Raw genomic sequence first — 23,162 nt, 5'->3', positions numbered from 1 at the left:
CTTTGGCCCATTCTGGTCCTCGGGTGACCTCAATTAAAAAAAAAAATAATAGGGTTGCAAAGTCTCAGAACTTCTCAAATTGAGAGCCAAAGTGGTCATCCTAGAGAGATTATTGGAAAACCAAAGGCCAAAAAAGTTGCTAGCTTTGAAGATGGAAGAAGGAGCCACAAGTAGAGGAACACAGGCAGCCTAAAGAGACTAGAGATGATAAAAGGGATTCACTCCCAGAGCCTCCAGAAAGAATGCCACCTTGCCCTGCCCACATCTTCATTCTAGCCCATTAAGACCCACAGGGAACTTGGACCCCCAGAACTATAAGATAAGTAATTTGTGCTGTTTGGAGTTTGTGTATAACTCGGTTTCTGTTAGCTTGTTACATACAGCATCAATAGGAAACTACTGCAGAGTTTGGTACCTGGAACTGGAGAGCGGGACTGCGCCTAGCTCGTCCCCGAAGCGTCGGGAGGTGCAGTATACCAGGTAAGCGTTCAGATTCTGCCCTGGGTGATCCGCGGCTTACATGGTAGTGTTTGCATGTTGTGTATCCTCGAGCAAGTGATTTGTCCTCTCAACAGAATTTCCTCATCGGTAAAATGGAAATAACTGTATTCCTTCACAAGATTGTCGTAAAGATTGACAAAAAGCATACGTGTTAGTGCTTAGCACAGTGCCAGGCCAATGGAGAACGGCGAATAACTAAATGTTAGCCAGTATTTGCACCGTTGCCATGCATCGTTGACTGTATTTTTTTTTTAAGATTTTTTTGGTAAATACGTGGCTTTGTAGGTTTTGTACTTTTTCTGTTATTGTTCGGGCGGGAGGGCTGTGTCGGGTCTTCACCGCTGTGTCGGTGCTTCTCTAGTTGTGCTGAGTGGATGCCGTCCTTCGTTGCAGTGTGTGGGCCTCTCACTGCGGTGGCTTCTCTCCTTGCAGAGGACAGGCTCTGGGCACGTGGGCTCAGTGCTTGTGGTGTATGGGCTTAGTTGCCCAGTCGCATGTGGAATCTTAGTTCCCCAACCAGGAATCAAACCTGTGCCCCCCAATGTTGGCAGGTGGATTCTTTGCCATTGGACTACCTAGGGAAATTCCACTTATTATTATTTTTTTTTAATATTTATTTGGCTGCACCAGGTCTAAGTTGCAGCATGCAGGCTCTTTAGTTGCAGCATGTGGGATCTAGTTCCCTGGTCATGAATCGAACATGGGCCCTCCCTGCATAGGGAGCACAGTTTTAGCCAGTGGACCCCCAGGGAAGTCCCTCATTAACTGTATGTATCTTGAACTGACCTTAATCAGAGCTAACTCTGTCCCCTCTTGTGGTATCTAAAGGAACAGAGTACTTGGGCTCAGTGTGGGCTGGAGTCCATACCAAGAACACTGGTTTCAAACACCAGAAGGTCCAGACAGCAGTCATATTCCTCAGGCAGGTAGCTGTACCTGGTTCTACATGTTTATCTAGTTTCTACTAACAGCACGGAGAGAAGGGTGTCTCAGTGTATGAGACAGTGAGGGATGGAGCCAGGAAAAGGAAAAGAGATGCTAGATGGAAGCCAAGTAGGAATCTGGCAACTGACATGGGTCAGTATCGTGAAGGATGGGCCACAGGGAGGCTGGGTGCACTCTTGAGCACACAACATTTACCCTAGTCCCCACAATGACTGTTAAGCACTATGTCCACTAGGATAGCTAAAACAAAGACAGTAACAAGTGTTGATGAGGATGTGGAGAAATTAGAACCCTGCTACATGGCTGGTGGGAATGTAAAATGCTACAACTACTTTTGAAAACAGTTTGGCATGTCCTTAGATAGTTAAATATACTGTAACCATATGATCCAGCAATTCCACTACTGTGTACTCGCCCAAATCCACACATTTGTCCACACAAAAACTTATCCATGAATGTTTGCAGAAGCATTTTTTGTAGTAGCCGAAAGGCAGGAACAACCCAACCTCTGTCAAATGAGGACTGAAGAAACAAAATGTGATCTATCCATACAGCAGAATAATATTTGGCAATTAGAAAAGATTGAATGACTGAGACATACCACAACATGGATAAATCTTTAAAACATGATGCTAAATTAAAGAAGCCAGACACAAAAGACCCCATGTTGTATGATTCTTTCTATATTAAATATCTAGAATAGGTAAATCCATGGAGACAGCAAGCAGATTAGTGGTTACCAGGGAGTGGAGAGAGGGGAGAAAGAACAGGGGACTGTTCATGGTAACAGGGTTTCTTTGGCGGTGATAAAAATGTTCTAAAAACAAGTAATGGTAATGGTTGCACAACTCTGAGTATATCACTGAATTTCACACTTTAAAGGGTGAATTTTGTGGTGTATGAATTATAATCTCAATAAAGTGAAAGTGAAGTCACTCAGTCGTGTCCGACACTTTGCGACCCGTGGACTGTAGCCCACCAAGCTCTTCCGTCCATGGGATTCTCCAGGCAAGAATACTGGAGTGGGTTGCCATTTCCTTCTCCAATAATCTCAATAAAGCTGCTATTAAATAAGTGCTACCCGCCTTTGAGCACTTTCAGTGTGCCAGCGAGTGAGCTGAGTACATGCTTGAGCTTGTTACCAGGCTTTAGGGACAAGGTTGACCTGTTGAGGAGCCTGAGCTGGACTCGTGTGACTCCTACCTTCTCGGAGGGAGGCAAGGAGCAGAGAGGCCCAGTTTGGCTGACAGGTAGATAAGGGAGTGATGGGGCGGCGGGGGCGGGGGGTAAGTATCCCTGAGGCATGAGGGCACCTGAGAAAAGTCAAGTCAGTTGAGTTCAGAGAGCTGGTCAGAAAGCGTGTCCATTTGTGGCTGCCAGATGTCAGGCCTCCAGAACAGGGAGCCTGGCCCTCTCTCTACTCTGTGGCCCTCTGGACCCCAGAGGAAACCCTGGTGACTTAAAGCAGGAGAATGACCTCCCAGTTGGTGGAAAACAAATTGAGGAGGAGGCAAAAAGAGAACCAGAGAGATGAATTAGGAGGCTGGAGCCATCACCTGGAAGGGAGATAACTTACACTCCAATAGGGGAGATTAGGGTTCCCCAGAGATACAGAACCAATGGGATATCTATACGTACACATCTATACCTCTGTCTCTATCATCTCTCTCTGTATTTATAGCAAGTGATTTACTGTACGGAACTGGCTCATACAATTGTAGAGGTTAAAAACCCCTCAACTCTGCATTTGTCAAACTGGAGACCCAGGAAAGCCTGTGCTATAATTCCAGCCTGAGCCCAAAGGCCTGAAATTCAGTAGAGCACATGGTGGAGATTCCAGCCTGAGGGCAGAAAAAGCCAAAGTCCTTGCTCAAATAGTCAGGGAGTCAGATTTCCCTGTTCCTCGGTCTCTACTCGGCTCTTCATTGACTGGATGAGGGCCACCCACATTAGAGAGAACAACCTGCTTTACTTAAAGTCCGTTGATTCAAATGTTCATCTCCTCCAAAAACACTGTTGCAGGCACACCCAGGAAAACATGTGACCAAATACCTGGGCACCCCATGACCCAGTCACACTGACACATGAAATTAACCATCACAGGCCACAAGCAAATAAACATATAATGTATGGTCAGGGGGCAATAAAAAAGTACAGGGAAAAATGAAGCAGGGCGACTGACTTGAGAATAGTGCGGCCAGAATGACAGGCAGAGAGAAGGTATCAAAAATAAATATCTGTTAAATGAAAGGCTGAATGTTGCATCCTCTAAGTGTTACTTTTTTCTTTATGCCCCACATTGCTTTGCCTTCTGTTAGGTTTTAACTGCAGTGAATGCTATTGTCACTGGGAATTAAGGTATTTTCTTTTTTTTCCAAAGAATCAGCAGCTTGAAAGATACCGTGTTCACACATTCTGCCGGAATGTCACATTTGATATGGCCACTGGACACGCTTGACTTCTTCTTTATTTATGATTTCTGGCGCTTTTCCTTTGAGGCCGCTCAGAATAGCTTCTGATCCTGCTCGCTCACAGAAACGGTGAAATCAAATCTTCCTGTGCTCGCCCCATCGGAGGCCAGTTTGCTTATGTAAGCTACTCCCGCCCTCGCTGAGTAACTGGATGGTGAGAGCAGAGCCCCGGACAGATTTCAAATGAGGCTCTGTTCACATAAACATCTTTGACTCGCGTACTATTCTTCTGGTAAATTGCTTTTGTTTCCAGAAACCTCGTCGCAATCGATACAAGTTGTGTGCGTGCTACGGGAGACCACATTTGAGCCATTGGCTGATCACTAATCTCTTTATTCCCCTTTAAATGTTTTTGGTCTTTCCCTCGGTAATATTCAAATCAATGTCCTGACTTATTTATTCTTTGGGAGTCTTAGTATCTCCCTCAGCATCTCATCACTTCTGTTTGATGATAGATTTTGTTGAACTTCTGTACCCTGGGCAAAGAAGCGGGCTCCAAGGACTGTCTGTTGTGTGTGGGTGTAATGTGTGTACATGTCAACAAATTTGCATGAGTGTGAGTGTGTCTATCCTAATAAGAGTTGAAAGACCTCTGAGTTCGAAATCAAACAGATCTAAGTTGGAGGGACTGTTTCTCCATGGTCTAGGCAGTAACCTTGGGCAAGTTGTCTCATGGGGGCCTAGGATTCACAGCTGGAAAAGAGAAATGTAGGTCTATACCCAAGAGAAATGAAAACATATGTCCACATTAAAACTAAATGTCCTCATTTAACAGAATGTTCATAGCAGCATTTTTCATAATAGCAAATGAAACCCATATCCCATCAACTGGTGAATGGATAAATAAAATCCATACAGTAGAATATGATTTGGGGACTTCACTGGCAGCCCAATGGTTAAGACTCCACACTTTCAATGCAGAGGTCATGGGTTCAATGCCTGACTGGGGAACCAAGATCTCACATGCCACATGGCGTGGCCCAAAAAATAAAAGAATATATGATTTGATCATCAAAGAAATGAAACACTGACACATGCTACGACATGGATGACCCTAGAAAACATGGTTCCACATGAAAGAAGCCAGATATTAAAGACCCTGGGTATTCATTTGCTGCTGCTGCTGCTGCTGCTGCTAAGTCACTTCAGTCATGTCTGACTGTGCGACCCCATAGACGGCAGCGCACCAGGCTCCGCCGTCCCTGGGATTCTCCAGGCTAGAAAATTGGAGTGGGTTGCCATTTCCTTCTCCAATGCATGAAAGTGAAAGTGAAGTTGCTCAGTCATGTCCAACTCTTTGTGACCCCATGGGCTGCAGCCTACCAGACTCCTCTGTCCATGGGATTTTCCAGGCAAGAGTACTGGAGTGGGGTGCCACTGCCTTCTCCGATTCATTTGCTAGGGCTGCTGTAACAAAATAGCACAGGATGGGTAGCTTGAACAACAGAAATATATTACCTCCCAGTTCTGGAGGGAGGCTCAAAGCCCAAGATCAAGGGATCAGCAGTTTTGCTTTCTTCTGAGGCAATCTGTTCATGCCCCTCCTAGCTTCTTGTGGTTTTCTGGCAATCTGCCGTACTCCTGGGCTTGTAGGTACATCAACTCAATCTCTGCCTTCATCTTCACATAACCATCTCCGTTTATCCAAATTTCCCCCCTTTAACAAAAAATGTATGTATGTAAGTTTGTATTTGGCTGCACTGGGATTTAGTTGCAGCAAGTGGGATCTAGTTCCCTGACCAGGGATGGAACCTGGACCCCCTGCACTGGGAGCTCGGAGTCTTAACCACTGGATCACCAGGGAGGTCCCTAAACTTCCCCATTTTATAAGGACACCAGTTGCTAGTCCACCCTCAAGACCTCATTTTGACCAATTACATCTGCAACAACCCTCTTTCCAAACAGGGTCACATTCTGAGGTCCTGAGCATTAGGACTTCAATGTGTGTTGAGGGAAGGGGACACAATTCAACCCATTAATACCACATACTGTATGATTCCATTAATATGAAATGTCTGGAATAGGTAAGTCCGTGGAGACAGAAAGTAGATTAGTGGTTGCCAGGGGCTGGAGAAAGGAGGAATTTGGAATGACTGCTAATGGATACAGGGTTTATTTTCGAAAGTGTTCTGAAATTAGATAGTGGTGGTTCTTGCACAACTCTGTGAATATACTAAAAACTAATGAACTGTTCATTTTAAATGGATGAACTGTATGGTATGTGAATTATATCTCGAAAGAGCTAGTTTTGGGGGTGTTTTTTTTTTTTTTTTGCCAAACCCATGCCCCCTGCAGTGGAAGTATGGGGTCCTAACCACAGACCACCAAGGAATTCCACCCCCTCAAAAAAATGATTGTTTGTTTGTTTGTTTTAAAAGAAAATGTGTAATGCTGGCCACTCTTCTGCCCTGTTAAGATTCTGCAGCTCCTGTGTTTTAGTGCAAGTGAAAGTGTTTGGGAAACTCTGCAAAGATGAAATACAGTTGTAACCTTTAGTCTTAAATTTTTAAATGTCTTTGGTATTTGTTAAGTGCATTCCACCCTGCATGGTGGATTCCCTATTAATTCCAAAGCTTTCTAATGTAATAAAGAGAATTCCCGCTCTCCTTAACAGCTGACTCTTAGCAGTTGCAAGTTCACTGTCACATCATTGAGAAAAACATCTTCCCCAGACCTGTCCTGGGATGACCATGGAACGGTCATCCTCTGAACGGATGTCTCTTTTACCGCTGAGTTTATCTCAGCGCAGCCTCTGGAAAGCACCTTCCAACCTCTGCATTTTAAGAGACTAGTTCTTTTTCCCCCTCTGCATCTGTGCTTTTGCTCTTGTTGGAGCACAGCTATTTCTTCCCCCAGAGGCCAGATAAAATTTCATGAAACAGTTGGGATTTCAGTGGCTAACAGAAACATGTCTTGTCCTCTGAGATGCTTTCGTGCATCCTTGCCCTCCTCCTGACCCCCAGGGGTTGCTGCCCAGACCCTTGGCATCTCTTACGGCTCAAGCCTTAGGGACCACTGTGTCCCTTAGCGGCCAGCCATCAGCTGCCTCTGGCCACAGGAAGTGTGTATCCTCTTGGCTGTATACTTCACGCCTGCTGTAGGGTGAACTGAGTTGCAGGTCTCTCCGGCAGCCTGTCTCCTGTGGTGTGAGGAATCTCTGGCATGAAGTGCATATAGATTAGTAGGTTGTAGGCAAACAGTGCAGCTGCAGAATCCGATCTGGCCAAATTTAATTTACAATCCCTCCAGAAACTCCAATACTTTGGCCACCTCATGCGAAGAGTTGATTCATTGGAAAAGACTCTGATGCTGGGAGGGATTGGGGGCAGGAGGAGAAGGGGACGACAGAGGATGAGATGGCTGGATGGCATCACTGACTCGATGGACGTGAGTCTGAGTGAACTCCGGGAGTTGGTGATGGACAGGGAAGCCTTGTATGCTGTGATTCATGGGGTCACAAAGAGTTGGACACGACTGAGCAATTGAACTGAATTTACAATCCCTCCAGTATCCTCTTCTATCTACCTGTTAGATTTTACACTTTGGGGCCATTTCAAACTGGGTCCCCTTTCTAGCTCTCCAGCCCTTTGGTGTGTGTCTTTGGCTGTGTTGCCTAATCTCTCTGGGCCTCCATTCCTTCAAATCTGAAAGGAAGGTAATGATCCTATTCTCATAAGGCTGTGATGACGATGGAATGAGGTTTTTCTGATACGTGAGAGCCTGACTTAATATTGGTGCACTCTCTCTCTCTCCCCCTTCTCTCTCTCTGCCCCCAGGGAAGGCAAGTTTGCCCTGACTGAGGCCTGAGACACAGTTGGAAAGAGCGCCACGGTCAGAGTCACACACCCGTCATGTGAAGCCCCAGCTCTGGTTGCAACCCTGAACTGAACCCTCTAGCCCATATCTCCCCACGTCACTGGGGCTGGAGCAGGGGGTCCTGAGGGGCACCCAGGATCGTGGATAAGAAGCAGCTGAGAAGCCTCTTAGGGGCCGTCTGGCTGGGGCACTCTGTTGTCCGGAAATCACGTGACCTGACACTCTTCACACCCACCCAGGCTGCTCCTCATAGGAGGACTCCATATTCAGCTCCATTTATCCAGGGCCTGGGCAGTTTCCTGGCTCTTGGGAGGGCAGACTCCAGGCCCCTCTCTGCAGCACGGGGTGGCTTGGAGGAGCCCTCAGCCAGCTGGGTCTCTATTCTGGCCCAGCTGGTGGGGGCATGGTCCTTATGAGGGGCCAGAGAAGGTCCCCAGTCATGCCCCACCTGGCCACTTAGAGCTGCGGGGCCCTGGGCAAGTCCCTTAGGTCCTCTATGGTTGGGCGCCTCCTCCGGACGACGGTGATAATCACAGCCCCTCCCTCATAGGTGGCCGTGTGGATTAAATATCATCACGTGTAAAGAATTTAGATCAGAGTCTAGCACATAGTAAGCACTCGATGAATTGCTATTGCTTATTCACTCAATTATTCACTCACTGGACACCCACTCTGCTGGGTGCTAGGGACGCAGATGAACCAGAGGGAAACCCCGCCTTCACAGGGCCTCCCGGGTCAGAGGGGCAGGCAGATGGGACCCGGGGCCACTACTGGACTCAGTGATAACACAGGGTCGGTGCTGGGGGAACTACACACGCGATGAGGAGAGTGGGGCTGTACAGAGAGGCACGGACTCCCCTGGGGTGGGTCAGGAGAAGCCTCCTCCGGAGGCCCTTTGGCAGGGCCATGTGGGGCGCAGGAATTCCCCTGCTGGTGGGAGAGGCCCAGAAGAGGGCAGTCCAGGTGTGGGAGCAGCACAGGCAAAGGTGCAAAGGCGGAGCAGAGCCCAGGTCTGGAGGCAAAGATGCTCACTGCCCACCCCACCCTTCCCGCTCACCTGCAGCCTGCCCGTGGGGGTCCTGCTGTGAGAAGCTGTCCAACCAGGAGCTGGCCACAGGTGCCCGGGGGCAAGTACCCCAGCACTGCCCTCAGTCAAGGGGCGATGGCAGGCACTTACCCAGTATCCTGGCCCCTTGAAGCGGCTGTAACTCTTAAGCGGTGTTTCGTCCCCCTTCCCAGAAGTTCCCAGAGGGACGGAGCCCTGCTTCTGAAGGCATCCTGTACCGACACACTCACTTCCCACATGCACGGTTAAGACCCCAATCCTTTTCTCAGAGGCTGCTTCCCGGGGCACCCAGCCTAAGACATCCAGCCGTGTAAGAGCTGACCGGACAGGGCTTGTCCAGAACCCTCCGTTCTCCAGCATTCTGGCCACTTGATTGGTTCTCCTGGCAGTTACTCAGCATTTGGTGCATGGCCGGCTCCAGGAAGACACTTCGGGAGATTCAAGAAGTAGAGCCAGGAGTCCCTTGAGATGCTATTTGAGGAGGCAAGACAGCTGCAGGTGGGGGTGGGGGGCACAGAAAGAACTGCAAGGGCTGGGAAAGGTAGAGTGCATTTAGGGAAGAGCAGGCAGGTGGATGCGTTGGATCCCAGGGTGGTGCTATAGAGAGGAGGCGATGCAATCCGAAAGGGCGCAGAGGGCTGGGCCGGCGTGGGCCGCGGAAGCCGGGGATGCCCCATGGTTCTCTAAGGGAGCGGCGACAGGGAGCCACGGAAGGACAGAGGCTGGGGGGTGGGGCACTCTCTGTTAGAAGAAGCCCTCGTCTCCGGGCAGGGTGGCAGGGAGGGGGCACGCCGGGAAGAGGCTGCGGAGCAGGGTGCTGCTGTCAGCCAGCCCGGCTCCAGCCGGACCTGCCCCCAGACTATGGAGGGCCATCTTTTCATAAAAGCGCGGAAAGCTTCCTGCTTTCCCACCCTTCCTTTCAGACCCGTTTCCTGCTTGGCCTCCAAACTTATTCCCATTCCTCCCACCTTCTCTCATTATCTCTGACTTCAGAATGTTTGCTTTGGCTCCACGGCCTCCCATCCGCTCGCTCCTGCGGTCCGCAGTGGATACTCAGCAAAAAACAACAACAACAACAAAAAACGCTCCTTCCTGCAAGCCGGCCCAGACTCACCGGGGCAGGATTGTCTTCTTTCTACTTTAAGTAAACGGAATTGGCGCAACCTTGGCCTTGGAAGACAGATTCTGTCTTCTAACGACTTTCCTTCAAAACCACAAATGCATTTTGTCTCGATTTGAGGTGGTTCTTGCCTCTAGTCTCAGCAACCTCAGGGCGAGCCCGAAGGGGCATCTGGCAGCCTTGAGATTTCACAGTGGATGCTGTGCTCTTGTGTGAAGTCGATTTCTCCCCAAACCAGGCTGAGAGGGCAGAGACAGCACAATTCTCTGTCCATCCAATAAACATCTATGAGCCAGGCCTCAAGCTGGGTGTCCGAGGATAAGACATCTGCTCCCCAGGTGCCTATGGCCTTGAGGGGAGAATGGACAGAGAGACTGGACCCAGAAAGAGGTACAAGCAACTGTGGGGTCCACGCTGACCTTGCACCTGTGGAGCCCCAAGCTAGGTAAGTTACCAAACCTCCCTCTGCCTCAGTTTCCTCATCCACTGAAAGGAGGTTATGAAGTTCCTTTCCTTAGAGAGAGGATTTAAGATGAGACAGGTGGCTCAGACGGTAAAGAAGCCGTCTATGATGTGGGAGACCCAGGTTCGATCCCTGGGTCAGGTATATCCCCTGGAGAAGGAAATGGCAACCCACTCCAGTATTCTTGCCTGGGAAATCCCATGGACAGAGGAGCCTGGTGGGCTACAGTCCACGAGATCGCAAAGAGCTAGACATGACTGAGTAACTAACATTCAGGTATGATCTAGAAATGATTGTGCTGTACCAGACAGGTGGATGGTGTCTCTGGGGTGGAGGGGAGCCCCAGGAAGTTTCCCTTCCCAGCTTTTACTTCTTCTGATGAGACTGGAGCCCAGCCCAGGACCTCTGCCCTCCTGGTGGGGACCTTAGCCCTATTCCTCAACCCCACCAGAATCTCCCCTTTTGTGACCCTCCTATTTGTCCAGTGCCTTGGCAAGACTGGACCTGGGCTAAGCTCCCAGGCCCCTCTGATACTTTGCTGGAACGACCTTGAACCATAATTTAACCTTGTCAAAACTCAGTTTGCTTTTTTCTCACACCCATCCCAGAGGGTAGTTGTAGGAGCAGCATAGGGTACCAGGTAAGGGGATAAGTTGGCGCCCAGACAAGGATTGGTTTGAGATGGGGCATAGCCCCTTCCATACTAGCTCTGTGACCTTGGGCAACTCACCCTGCCTCTCTGAGAGTCTCATCCATGCTTGGAAGAATGGGGGTTCATGTAAGGAGTTGAGTAAGGACTCAGTAAAGGACAGCTATGGTTATTATTATTATGCAGAAAATAAAGGCAACCAGCCAGTGAAGCACCTGGCAGAATGCCTAACACATAATACGATACTTAGTACATAAATGCTATGGTCTTGTTTGACCCCTGACTTTGTGCAAGTGCTTGGTGAAGGGCTGGAGGACCAGGCATCTTGCTTATTATGCAGACGTCAATTCAACCAAAAGCTGAACTCCAAAGCATGGGCAGACCTGTGGTCAGAGCAAGGCAAGCCCACAGGGTGCTGGGAATGTGGGGAGAACCAAGAGATTAGTGAGCCAAGCATGAAGAAGAGAGTGAGGCTGGTTGAATGGGAGAGCCCCCCTGAAAGCCCAAGGGCGGGGCTTTGAGGGCTGCTGGGCTTTAGGCACTCAAGTACCAGTCAGATCTATTTAAAGTACCAGGGGCTGAGCGCTTGCTTTGGAGATGCCTTAAGCTTCCTGGGCTGACGAACCACTTCCCAGTACCCTTTGGCAGTGTCGCATGATATGCGTGTCTCATGCAAGAACTGAAAGCTGAGTGTGAGCTGGGGAACCCAGAAGCCAGCAGAGATCATGGCAGCCTTCCTGGAAGAGCTGTCCTCATAGAATGAGCAGTGTTTGCTGCGAGGAGAGAGGGCAGGATCTGGAGGGAGGATGGCATAAAGGCAGGACCACAAAAGTTGCTGCAGGGAAAGAGCAAGGAGATGAATCTCCTTTAAAAAGTGTAATACAATTCAAAATGGTACACTTTTATCGTAGGGCATTTAGCAAGGGAGAAATACAAAAATACAATTAAGAAAAGGAGTCAATTAAAAAACCTGCAGTAGTCTCACTTCCCAGAGGTGCTAACATTTTGTGTGCTTTTTTCTGCTGTTTCTGTATGCGTGTATATTACCGATGTTTTTTCTTTCTTTTTTTTTAGAGGAAAAATGGACTAATATAATACATACTGTTTATGACCTGCTTTTAAAAATGCATCATGAACCATGTTCCCTGTCATTAAATATTCTTCTTCACCACTATTTAATGGCCTTATCATATTCTCTCATATGAATGAAACATTATTTATTTATTTAAGTAATTTTCTATTCTTGGCTATTGAAGTGGTTTCCAACTTTTCAATATCATAAGCATCTTCTAAATGAACATCCTTGTGGCTGAAACTCTGTGCATGTCCCTTAATTATATCCTTGGGATAAATTTCTAGAAAAGGAATTGCTAGGATAAAGGGATGCAGATTTTAAAGAATTCTAATGCGTATTGTCAAATTGCTCCCTGGAAACCTTGTACCGATTTATAGTCCTGCTAGGAGAATATAAGGGGGCCATTCTAGCATTTCCACTAACATTGTATGATTTTTTAAAATTTGTGAGTGTGATAAATTCAAGAAACTCATGGATCCAGGTTTCCTGAGATGTACGATGGCAGTGATAATAATGGTATCTATCGTGGATTTGTTGCGATAGTCAAAGCACCCAGTAGACAGAAAATGCTTGAGAAGAAAGCACATCTGAGACTTCCTGGGTTGCCCAGTGGTTAAGACTTCACCTGCCAATGCAGGGGGTTGCAGATCACATCCCTGATCAGGGAGCTAAGATAGCACAGGCTTCCTGCCCCCTGCCCAAAAAAACCCACCAAAACATAAAATAGAAGCCATATTGTAACAAATTCAATAAAGACTTAAAAAAAAAAGAAAACACAACTAACAGTGGTTAGGGATTCTTGTAACTTGATTATCCCTGGAATGAGGAAGCCCTGTGAGTCAAGGTTGAGAAGACAGCTTGGAAGCCAGCTTTGTAATTGACTCTGTTTATCTTCCCTTTAACTACAAAATTCATATATGCTTGTAAGAAGTGAAACAACCCACAGCTGGGATGATTAAAAAAAAAAGTGAAAGTACTCCTTCCTTCCCCCACAATTCTCTCCCAGAGATCAGATGTATAGCCCCTAGATCTTCTCTCAGACCTTTGTAAACTCTGTGTGTGTGTGCGCACACACACACACCCCCCCATGTATGTAATTTGTTGTTGTTTTGCAAAATGGAATCCTAGGTAGGATTTCACTGTCATCTCACGATGGACAGCTCTACCTTACACTTGTAAACTTTCGTTTGGATTCCACGGCTGGGTAAGTCATGATTTGCTTATCTTTCTCCCTAACAGGGCAGTAACAGCTCATCCTCACATGCGTGTCCTTGCATGACTGAGCAGGTATCTCTCTAGTCTGGGCTCCTGGCAGTGGGATGGGAGGTCAAAGTGGTTAGACATTGTCACACTGTCAAGTTGCTCTTTTAACTCTAAAAATTCTGAAAGAAACCTGAAGCGAAGCTGGTATCTGTCTCCAGCACCCGTTTCTGGCTGTCCTCTGCCTTGAAGCAAACCACAAAGGAATCTTTCTCTTGTTAATTAACTGGGGTTTTTATTAAACACCTTCCCAGCTAGCCAACCTCTCTGACCCAGCCATTCCTGGGAGACATCCTGATGAGAAGTTTCGTGTTTTAATTTGTACGTCTTCGATGACAGCTTTTGTGTCAGAGTGTGTGCTCTATAATCAAATATTAAATGATCAGAGAGACACTGTTCTTCAACAGCAAACACATATGAAGCCCTGACTGTCTGCCAGACTCCTGGGGAGAGGGGTGTGGGCACTAAGTCTCGGCCTCTAAGGATGCAGTGGAGGAGCTGGGGGTTCAGGTCCAGGATAACGACAAGGTGTGGTCATTGGATCATGGGGCCCAGGGGAGAGAACAGACTGCTCTCTCTTTGGGGAATATGGAAAGTGGACGTTCAGCTGGATCTCAAAGGCTCAGGAGGCCTTTGCCAGGTGAGGAAGAGAGAAGGGATTCCGGGCAAGGGGAGCAGTGGTAGATAAAGGCCCTCCTTTTGTAATTTGAATAGGAAGCTGCAAAGTGGAGTCTGGTGTGGCTAGGAGATTAGTTGTAGGGTCAGGGAGGTAGGGTGGGGGGGTTGTCCATTGGAGAAGAGGCTGGAAAGGAAGACTGAGGCAAAACCACAAAGAGCTGCAAATTTCAGGTCGAGGGGCTTGCACTTTACCCTGGAAGAGATAGTGAGCCATTGAAGGTTTTAGGTAGAGCTGACACCATTAGACCTGTGTTTTATTTATTTATTTTAAGAAGTTCTTTATTTTATTTTTCTCTGTGCAGCATGTGGGAACTTTATTCCCCAACCTGGGATCGAACCCTTGTTCCCTGCAGTGGAAGGGTGGAGTCTTAACTGCTGAACCACCAGGGAAGTCCCAGACTCGTGCTTAATTTTTTTATAATTACCAGCTTGATTTTTGTATTTATTACACCCCTATTTTGTTTTTTAAGTCGTTTTATCACCAAAACCATTCCTTGTCACCGCTTGTAATGTGTAACATGTACCCTTGTGAGGTTTAGCTTCATGCTTTCTGAAGTGGTGTCCTGTAACTCGCTGCATTGCTCGTTATGCTCAGGGATTTGTCCTTGTCGGGTAGCTGTGATCCCTTCCTTTTCTACAATGTGTGATACTCCTGGCATGAAGTGCTATCTGTCTTCCAGGTTTTTCATACTCCCAGTGCCCAGGTGTGCTTTTATGAATAAGGCTACTGTTTATAAAAGCTGCATCACTGCTGCTGTTTTGAGCAGGGTTTCTGAGGACGACTCAAGAAGGCTCTGCGCGCCACCCCCCCCCCCCCCCCCCCCCCCTTAAAATACCCTAGGCCAGACCTGTGTTTTAGAAAGATCACTCTGGTGATATATGGAGAGTGACTCACAAGAGGGAGTCAAAAAACCTAGAGGCAGAAAAGACCAGTAAGGTTTTTTGTGTTTTTTTTTTTAAATATTCTTTTTTATTCTTTTTATTTATTTATTTATTATGCAGGAGACCCAGGTTCAATCCCTGGGTCAGGAAGATCCCCTGGAGAAGGGAATGGCAACCCACTCCAGTATTCTTCCCTGAGAATTTCATGGACAGAGGAACCTGATGGGCTACGGCCATGAGGTCACAGAGTCGGACACGGCTGAGCAACTAGCACTGCTTAAATATTCGTTTATTTATTTGGCTGTGCCAGGTCTTAGTTGCAGCATGTGGGATCTAGTTCCCTGACCAGGGATCAAACCTGGGACCCCTGCATCGGAAACTTGGAGTCCTAGCTGCTGGACCACCAGGGAAGTCCTAAGACCAGTAAGTTTTTAACTAAAGCTATTCATATTACTAAAATTCTTTTAAAATGTGATTTAAACAACAAAGATGATTTTTGAAAAACTGTGCTTAGTTCTATGGTAAGTGGTGGAGGAAGACCTACTACCTCCAGCCTCTGTCACCACTAGCTGATTGGAAAAATAAGACATACTATCATTTCATTTTTCAGGCTCATTTGTAATGAAATGAACAAAACTGAAAATAATAATGAGATGCCTTATTTCACCTAATATTGGCAAGAGTGTCAAGAAACAGGTACTTCTTAAATATGGTAATGGCAGTATATGTTGAAACAGAGTTTAAGTTATGAGAAATCTTTAAAAAATTATATGTACCTTTTTATCTAAAAATTTTGCCTCCAGGAATTTATGTTAAAGATAATAATAAAAGAAGAAAAAAACTTGAGAATAAAGGTATTTATTAATCTGTTATTTATGACCACAGAAAATTGGGAGGACTTAAATGTCTAAATTAGGATAATTATTAAGTAAATTATGGTATAACTACATTTTTGCACATGTTAAAATCATGTTTTTAAATCCATACCTAATAGCATGGGAAAATTACTGTTCTATAATGCATTTAAAAGCAGTATATAAAGCTATATAGAGCATGATCCTATTTGGGTTTTCTAAATATGTGATCTGTTTCTAACTCTACCTGGAAAAAATCCACAATATGATTAATTGTGGGTTTCTGACTAAATTTTATTTTCTTCTTTATTGTTATTCTAAATTTTCTGTAGTAAGAATGTAATACTTTAATAATTAGAAGAAGCCATGAAATTATTTTTTACAATTAAAAAAAAGGGAAAGGAAATCCATACAAGTAGATACAAATGACTAATAAAAAATGCTCAACCTTGCTAGCTATTAAAAATGCAATTAAAAAGCTGTGTGACGCTATGTTTTAACTGACCAACTTTAGAAGAAAAACCTGCTAGTTCACAATATGTTTTGGCAACAGTTTGGTAAAAGAAACACTCATATACTGAAAATTTGAGTGTAATTTGGTTCAGGCTTTCTGAAGAGCAGTTTGGCAATATATATCAAAATTATTAAACATATATAATTTCTCAATAGAGTTGATTTTGAAGATATGTATTTGTAGTCCTTGGATACCTTAAGGAAATAATTAAGGAATTGTGTATAGTATATAAGCAAGAAAGCCTATCACAGCACTTTTAAAATATATAATAAAGAGTTGTTTGTTATAGTACTATATTTATAGATATGGAAACATGTATAACATATTGTTAAATTTTGGGCTCTCCAGGTGGCACTAGTGGTAAAGAACCTACCTGCCAAGGCAGGAGACACAGGTCTGATGCCTGGGTCAGGAAAGATCCCCTGGAGGAGGCATGGCAACCCATTCTAGTATTCTTGCCTGGAGAATCCCATGGATAGAGGAGCCTGGCAGGCTATGGTCTATAGGGCCATAAAGAGTCAGACATGACTGAAGCAATAAAATATAGATAAAAACCTGCCCTTAGTGTGATCCCTTAAAAATTATATGTACATATATGTAATAATTAGGTATGGAAAAGCATCTGGAAGAATATGCCCCCAAATGTTAATATTGGTCATATCCAGGCAGGTGGGATTATGGTTATTTTTAAATACCTTCAAGACTTCTGTGGCATTCCAGTGGTTAGGACTCCGTGCTTTCATGACTGAGAATCTTTCAGTCCCTGGTAGAGGGACTAAGATCCTGCAGGCCATGAGTAAGACCAAAAAAAAAAACCCAAACAAATGGCAATAACAAGTGAAAGTAAAAGTATCTGACTCTTTGCGACCCCATGGACTAGAATTCTCCAGGCCAGAATACTGGAGTGGGTAGCCTTTTGCTTCTTCAGGGGATCTTCCCAACCCAGAATTGAACCCAGGTCTCCCACATTACGGGCGGATTCTTTACCAGCTGAGCCACAAGGGAAGCCCAAGAATACTGGGGTGGGTAGCCTATCACTTCTCCAGTGGATCTTCCTGACTCAAACTGGGGTCTCCTGCATTGCAGGTGGATTCTTTACCAACTGAGCTATCAACAAACAAACAAACAAACAAAAACTTCAAAATAAGAATTTAAAAACTTTTACAGATTTTGAAATACAAATTAAAAATTTAAAAACTTCCCAGCTAACAAGCAGGCTGAATGCTCAGAGCTAAGTGCTACCATGGGTTCTGCAGGGTCAGCCTCCAGAAATAGGCTACAGGAACCTCCCCGGATGAGTGAAAGCCCTGCAGTCTTGGTCCATGGAGGAAATGCTTCCCATTTGCCTCCTTCCCAGGGTGGTCCCCACCTGTAGTATGATGAGGTCCCTGGGAGAGATCTCAACCTCAGGGTGGGGCCAGTGCTGGCTCCTGTCACCTGACCCCTGGGAACTGTTCCTCCCACTTTCCTCTGCTCCCTGCCGCCCACCACTGAGTGTGTCTGCTGTGTACATGCTAAGTCACTTCAGTTGTGTCCGACTCTGCAACCCTGTGGACTGTAGCCCGCCAGGCTCCTCTGTCCATGGGTTTCTCCAGGCAAGGATACTGGAGTGGGTTGCTGTGCCCTCCTCCAGGGGATCTCCAAGCTTCTTTGAGTTTCTCAGATGAAACCTGATTTTCCTTTCAAAAGATCTTAGCTGGAAGGGTCTGTGCTCCCTAAAATATTCTTCCTTCTCCCTTTCTACTTTTCCATCACCTGGAGGAGTCAACTCTGCTTCATGTTTCATCTGAAAAGTCATCTCTTACTTTTGTATATGATAGTTATATTTACTGTCTTGAGTGTGGTGATGGTTTGTGGGTATCAATATACATCAAAATGTGCCAAATGTGTATTTTCAATACATGTGCAGTTATTACATATTAATTATACTTCAGCAAGCTGAAAAAAGTCACTTCCCCAGTAAGGTAGGTCTGAACTCCTTCTGTCCCCACCTCCAATACCCCAACCATATTAACCTTCTTTAGTCTGTACCATGAGTAGGAGTAAATGACTCATGTTTTGCATGGTGATGAATGAATGATTGAGGGTAAAGCAGAGCCAACCTGCGTTCAGAGGATGGTGGAGACTCCAGAAGGGAGGAGGGGGCACAGTAGGAAATCTGGAGATGGCAAGTCCAGAGAGGTCATAAGTTGGAGGTCAAGCCAGATCTGGGTGTCCCATCGTTGAGGGCATGGCAGATAGTCTTTGCTTCCCCAGTCTAAAAATCGAGGAGAATTATAACATCAATAATGATAATATTAATGTTAAGCATTATTTTTGTTGATGTTTAAATGATTTAAGCACACAGCTTAGAACAGTGCCTGACCTATTGGAGATGCTAAGTGTTCTTATTGAGCCTTGTTTGGCTGTGAATAGCCCTGGTGATCGATAAGTCTGGGAGCCCCTGGTATAAACCTTTGGTCAATTTGGATTCAAGTTGAAGGCGGGTGACTTCAGGGGTCATCTCCTCTCCCTCAGAGACCCATCTCATCCTCTGTCCTCTTTCAGTCCACTATTTGACAATCGCCATCCCTTCAACCTTCTCTGCAGTACTTGGAACCCCTGCCAGTTTCTCTACGTGATCTTGCAAAGCTGTCTTTCTACAGCCTCCTCTCTCCTCACGACAGGGAGGCACATATGTTGCAGCTTATGCTTCTATTTAGAGTTGGGAATTTGAGAGGGTGCACACACGTGGACAAGAATTTGTGTGCATTCTCGTATGGAACTGTGAGCTTGTGAACACACGCGTGCCTATGCACGTACATGTGCTTGCATGGACCCACATGGTTGTCCATTTACCCATTTTCATGGGCACGTGAGCCCCTGAATGACTGCGTGAGCGCATGGAAGGGTATGTGTTTGGAGTATATACACACACGCACTTGTGAGCAGACCAGGGTGCCCACGACCATGTGCTTGTTTGGTGTGATGCAGTAGGATATATTCCACGTGCATCTGGGTTTGTGTGCATGTTTGCACATGTGTGCTTTTGTGTATCTGTGTGCATATGGTGTGAGCTTGCTTCTCCTTGCGCCCCAGGAGGCACCAAGGCAAGTGCAAACTACAAGGAACAAAAGAATAATCTGCATAATTTAGCCTTTGATCTCTGCCACCCCCAAGCCTCCTTTGCTCTCAGTCCAGCTGCCAAGCTGTTTCCCCAGCCCTGCAGACTCTGTCTGTGAGCTTTGTCTTCTGGAAGCCTCCACCTCTCCTCATCACCCCATGAGAGGAACAGGGATAGAAAAAGGTAGTGAGCATGTATTGATGCCTGTGGTGCACCAGGCACCTGATGCTTGACATGCGTTCACAAATCTTTGCAGCAGTCCAGCACGGTATAACCACTTTTCCCATTTGACGTTTGAGGAAGCTAAGAACCAGGGGAATGACTGTACCTCTAAGGGATGGAGCTAGAATTTGAACTCAAAGCCCATACTCTTTCCCTTCCACAAGATTGTCTCCTGGTACGTGCCCAGGGCCTGAGAGTTAAAGTCCAGCCAGAGCTCCTGGAGGAGGGGATATCCTGGGAGACACGGTCCAATGCGGAGGGAAAGGGAGGGTAGGCTGGGCATCAGTAGGTGCCCCAAGGTTGGTCAAGAGGGCAGAGTGGAGAAATTCAAGATGTCTGAGTAGTCCTTGGGTGGAGTTGGGGAAAGCAGGGGATTGACCAATAGCGGAAAGATGAAAAAGCATCACCTTTTCCACTCCTGGCTTCCCTGGTGGCTCAGACAGTAAAGAATCTGCCTGCAATGCTGGAGACCCGGATTTGATCCCTGGGTTGGGAAGATCCCCTAAAGAAGGGAATGGCTACCCACTCCAATATTCTTGCCATGGACAGGGGAGCCTAGCAGGCTATATAGTCCACGGGGTCGCAAAGAGTTGGACACGACTGTAAAGACTACATCAAATATCTCCATTTCTCAACTGGAAAATGTGTGTGGGAGACGGGTTTTAGGTCTTTACAAGCTTTTGTTAAAACTAGTATTTGTTGACTCTACTGTGCTAACTCATGTGACCTCATAATCATTTTATAAGATAGTTATCCCTATTGTTCCCGTTTTACCGATAGGGACACTGAGGCTCAGAGGGGTTATGTTGCTTGCCCAAGTGGCAGAGCAGGAAACAAACAGGGAGCTGTCTGACCCCCACTAGGCATCCCTGTTTGAAGGTTTAAGACAAATAGTGTATAAAATACCAATGACATGGCAGGCACTGAACACACAGTAGCAAATAGTAATCACAGTGATGATGATGAAGATGTGTTTTGCTGAGGGTTGAAGCAGCATTAAATTCCTGAAAAATCCCACACTGCTAGTGATCTTTTTTAGAATAAAGCCTTCTTTCCCTTCTGTGCTTGTGACAGCCAGACCAGACTCAAAGCCCAGCCACCACTTTTAAGCCTTGTGGTTCTGAGTGCCCTAACCAATATGAGCACCATTTTCTTACCTATGATGTGAGGATAATAATAGCCCTGCCCAGTTCCTCAAAAGGCTAAATGTAGAGTTGCCATATGACCCCAGCAATTCCACTCCCAGGTGTTTACCCAAGACAAATGAAAACAGAGATCCACACAAAAACTTGTACGGGAATCTTCTCAGCAGTGTTATTCATTTTTACTTGTCATTTGACTGCCTCTGGTCTTGGCGGTGGTGCGCGGGATCTTTGTTGTGTCCTGTGACCTCTGTCGTTGTGGTGTATGGATTCTCTAGTTGTTGCGGGGGGGGTGCTCGGTAGTTGCTCAGTAGTTGTGGCACACGGATTTAGTTTCTCTGTGGCATGTGGGATCCTAGTACCCCAACCAGGGCTTGAACTTGCAGTCCTTGCATTGCAAGGCAGATTCTTAACCACTGGACCACCCCGGAAGTCCCGAAGCAGTGTTATTCTTAACAGTTCAGATCTCTATCATCTGATAACTGGATTTAAAAAAATGCCGTATGTCCATACAGTGGATGGATTTTACATTCATACAATAGATTCATCAATAAAAGGGAGTGAAGTATTAATATATGCTGCAGTGAGGATGATCCTTGAAGACATTGTACTCGGTGAAGGAAGCCAGTCAAAGAGATCACACAGTGTGATGCCACTGATATGAAATGTCCAGAATAGGCAGATCCATAGAGACAGAGAGTGGACTAGTGGTTGCCAGAAAGAAGATGGAGAATGACTGCTAATGGGTATGGGATTTCCTTTTGGGGTGAAGAAAATATCCTGGAATGAGATCGTGGTGATGGGTATACCACTTTGGGAGTATACTAAAAACCACTGAATTGTACACTTTAAAAGAAGGAATTTTGTGGCATGTAAATTATATCTCAATAAAAAACACAACTCTATCTCACAGAGTGGAGGGGGGGCGGGGGGGGTTGTGATGTTTAAAGGAGATAACAGAGCCTGCCTTGTAGCCTGCCTTTTTAAAATGCTAGCTACTGTGATTACTGTACTTATTCCTAAATGATAGGTATTATTTAGGTCCTTAACCTGCTTTTAGTTCCTTAACCTCCTCAGGGCTTCAGACTCCTCACCGACAAGCAGGAGTGATACTCCTTTAATTAGTTAGGGTTTCTTAGTCACAGATACCTACTCTGGCTCATGAGTATAAAGGGAATTTATTGGAAGGCTGTGATGTGGATGACTTTGAGGCAAGGACAAAGAGCCAGGCTCAGAAAGAAAAGGCTCAAGGACAGAATTTAAAGAAGAGTGCAACAGAGGAGTGATGGAGTTACTGGGGAAGCCTGGGGCTCTGGAGTCAGGCTGTCTGGGTTCGAATCTAGCTCTGCCCAGAAGGGGTGTGGGGCCTTGCTCTGTTGGCTCAGTTTGTTCAGCTGCTAGACAGGGAAGAGGGGAGGGTTATCAGGCCTCCTTTGTAAGATCCTTGTGAGGGTTCAGTGAATTAATGTCCATCAACACTTATCTTAGTGCTTTGTACTGTAAACACTCAATAAATATTACTATTATTAACAGGGCCTTATCATTGGGATGATTCAACTTGACTCAGTTTTTCTGACCGTGCCTCACTCTGTTCAAGGTTCAGATTCCTAGAAAAGGTGATGGGTCTAACTCAGGTCACTCACCTATTCCTTGACCAGGCAAGGATGGGAAATCTTAATTGACAGCCCCACTAAGACTGCAGGCTACCGGACAAAAAAAAAAGAAAGTGAAGTCGCTCAGTCATGTCTGACTCTTTGTGACCCCATGGACTGTAGCATACCAGGCTCCTCCGTCCATGGCATTTTCCAGGCAAGGGTACTGGAGTGGGTTGCCATTTCCTTTTCCAGAGGATCTTCCTGAACCCAGCTCTCCCACACTGCAGGCAGATGCTTTACCATCTGAGCCACCAGGAAAGCCTTAAGAGACAGAGGTGCTACCCAAAGGAAAAGCCTGAGGAAAGAGGAGCAGGGCTTAGCAACAAAACCAACCCAAGCCCCCTGCAAATACTCTCAGATGTTAGGAAGATCAAAGATAATATGAGCAGAGTTCTGGCACACTGTGGGCTCTTAGTTACTGGGATTCTTCTCAGCTGATGACTGTTCTCTACCTGGGAGTTCTGGATTTTTCATTACCATTGAAATATAATTTGGGGACAGATGGTAAAGGCATTGAATGGTATGTTAAGGCATTTGCACTTTATTCTATGAAATAAGCAGGGAGGACCATCTCCTGAAAACCCCACAGCACGCTCAGAATCCCCTAGACTGTGGTCCCTATCCTCCCAGCTGTGTGACCCCCCAAGCAATTTACTTAGCATCTTCAGCCCTGTTTCTCTGTGCATAAAAGGTGCGCACATCTTAGGTCACTGTGGGGTTTAAATGAGATAGTATTTGCAAAATAC

Source organism: Oryx dammah, unplaced genomic scaffold (genome assembly GCF_014754425.2).
Source record: "Oryx dammah isolate SB20612 unplaced genomic scaffold, SCBI_Odam_1.1 HiC_scaffold_25, whole genome shotgun sequence".
Lineage (NCBI taxonomy): Eukaryota > Metazoa > Chordata > Mammalia > Artiodactyla > Bovidae > Oryx > Oryx dammah.
The sequence above is the reverse complement of the archived record's forward strand: the minus strand, read 5'-3'. Positions refer to the sequence as shown.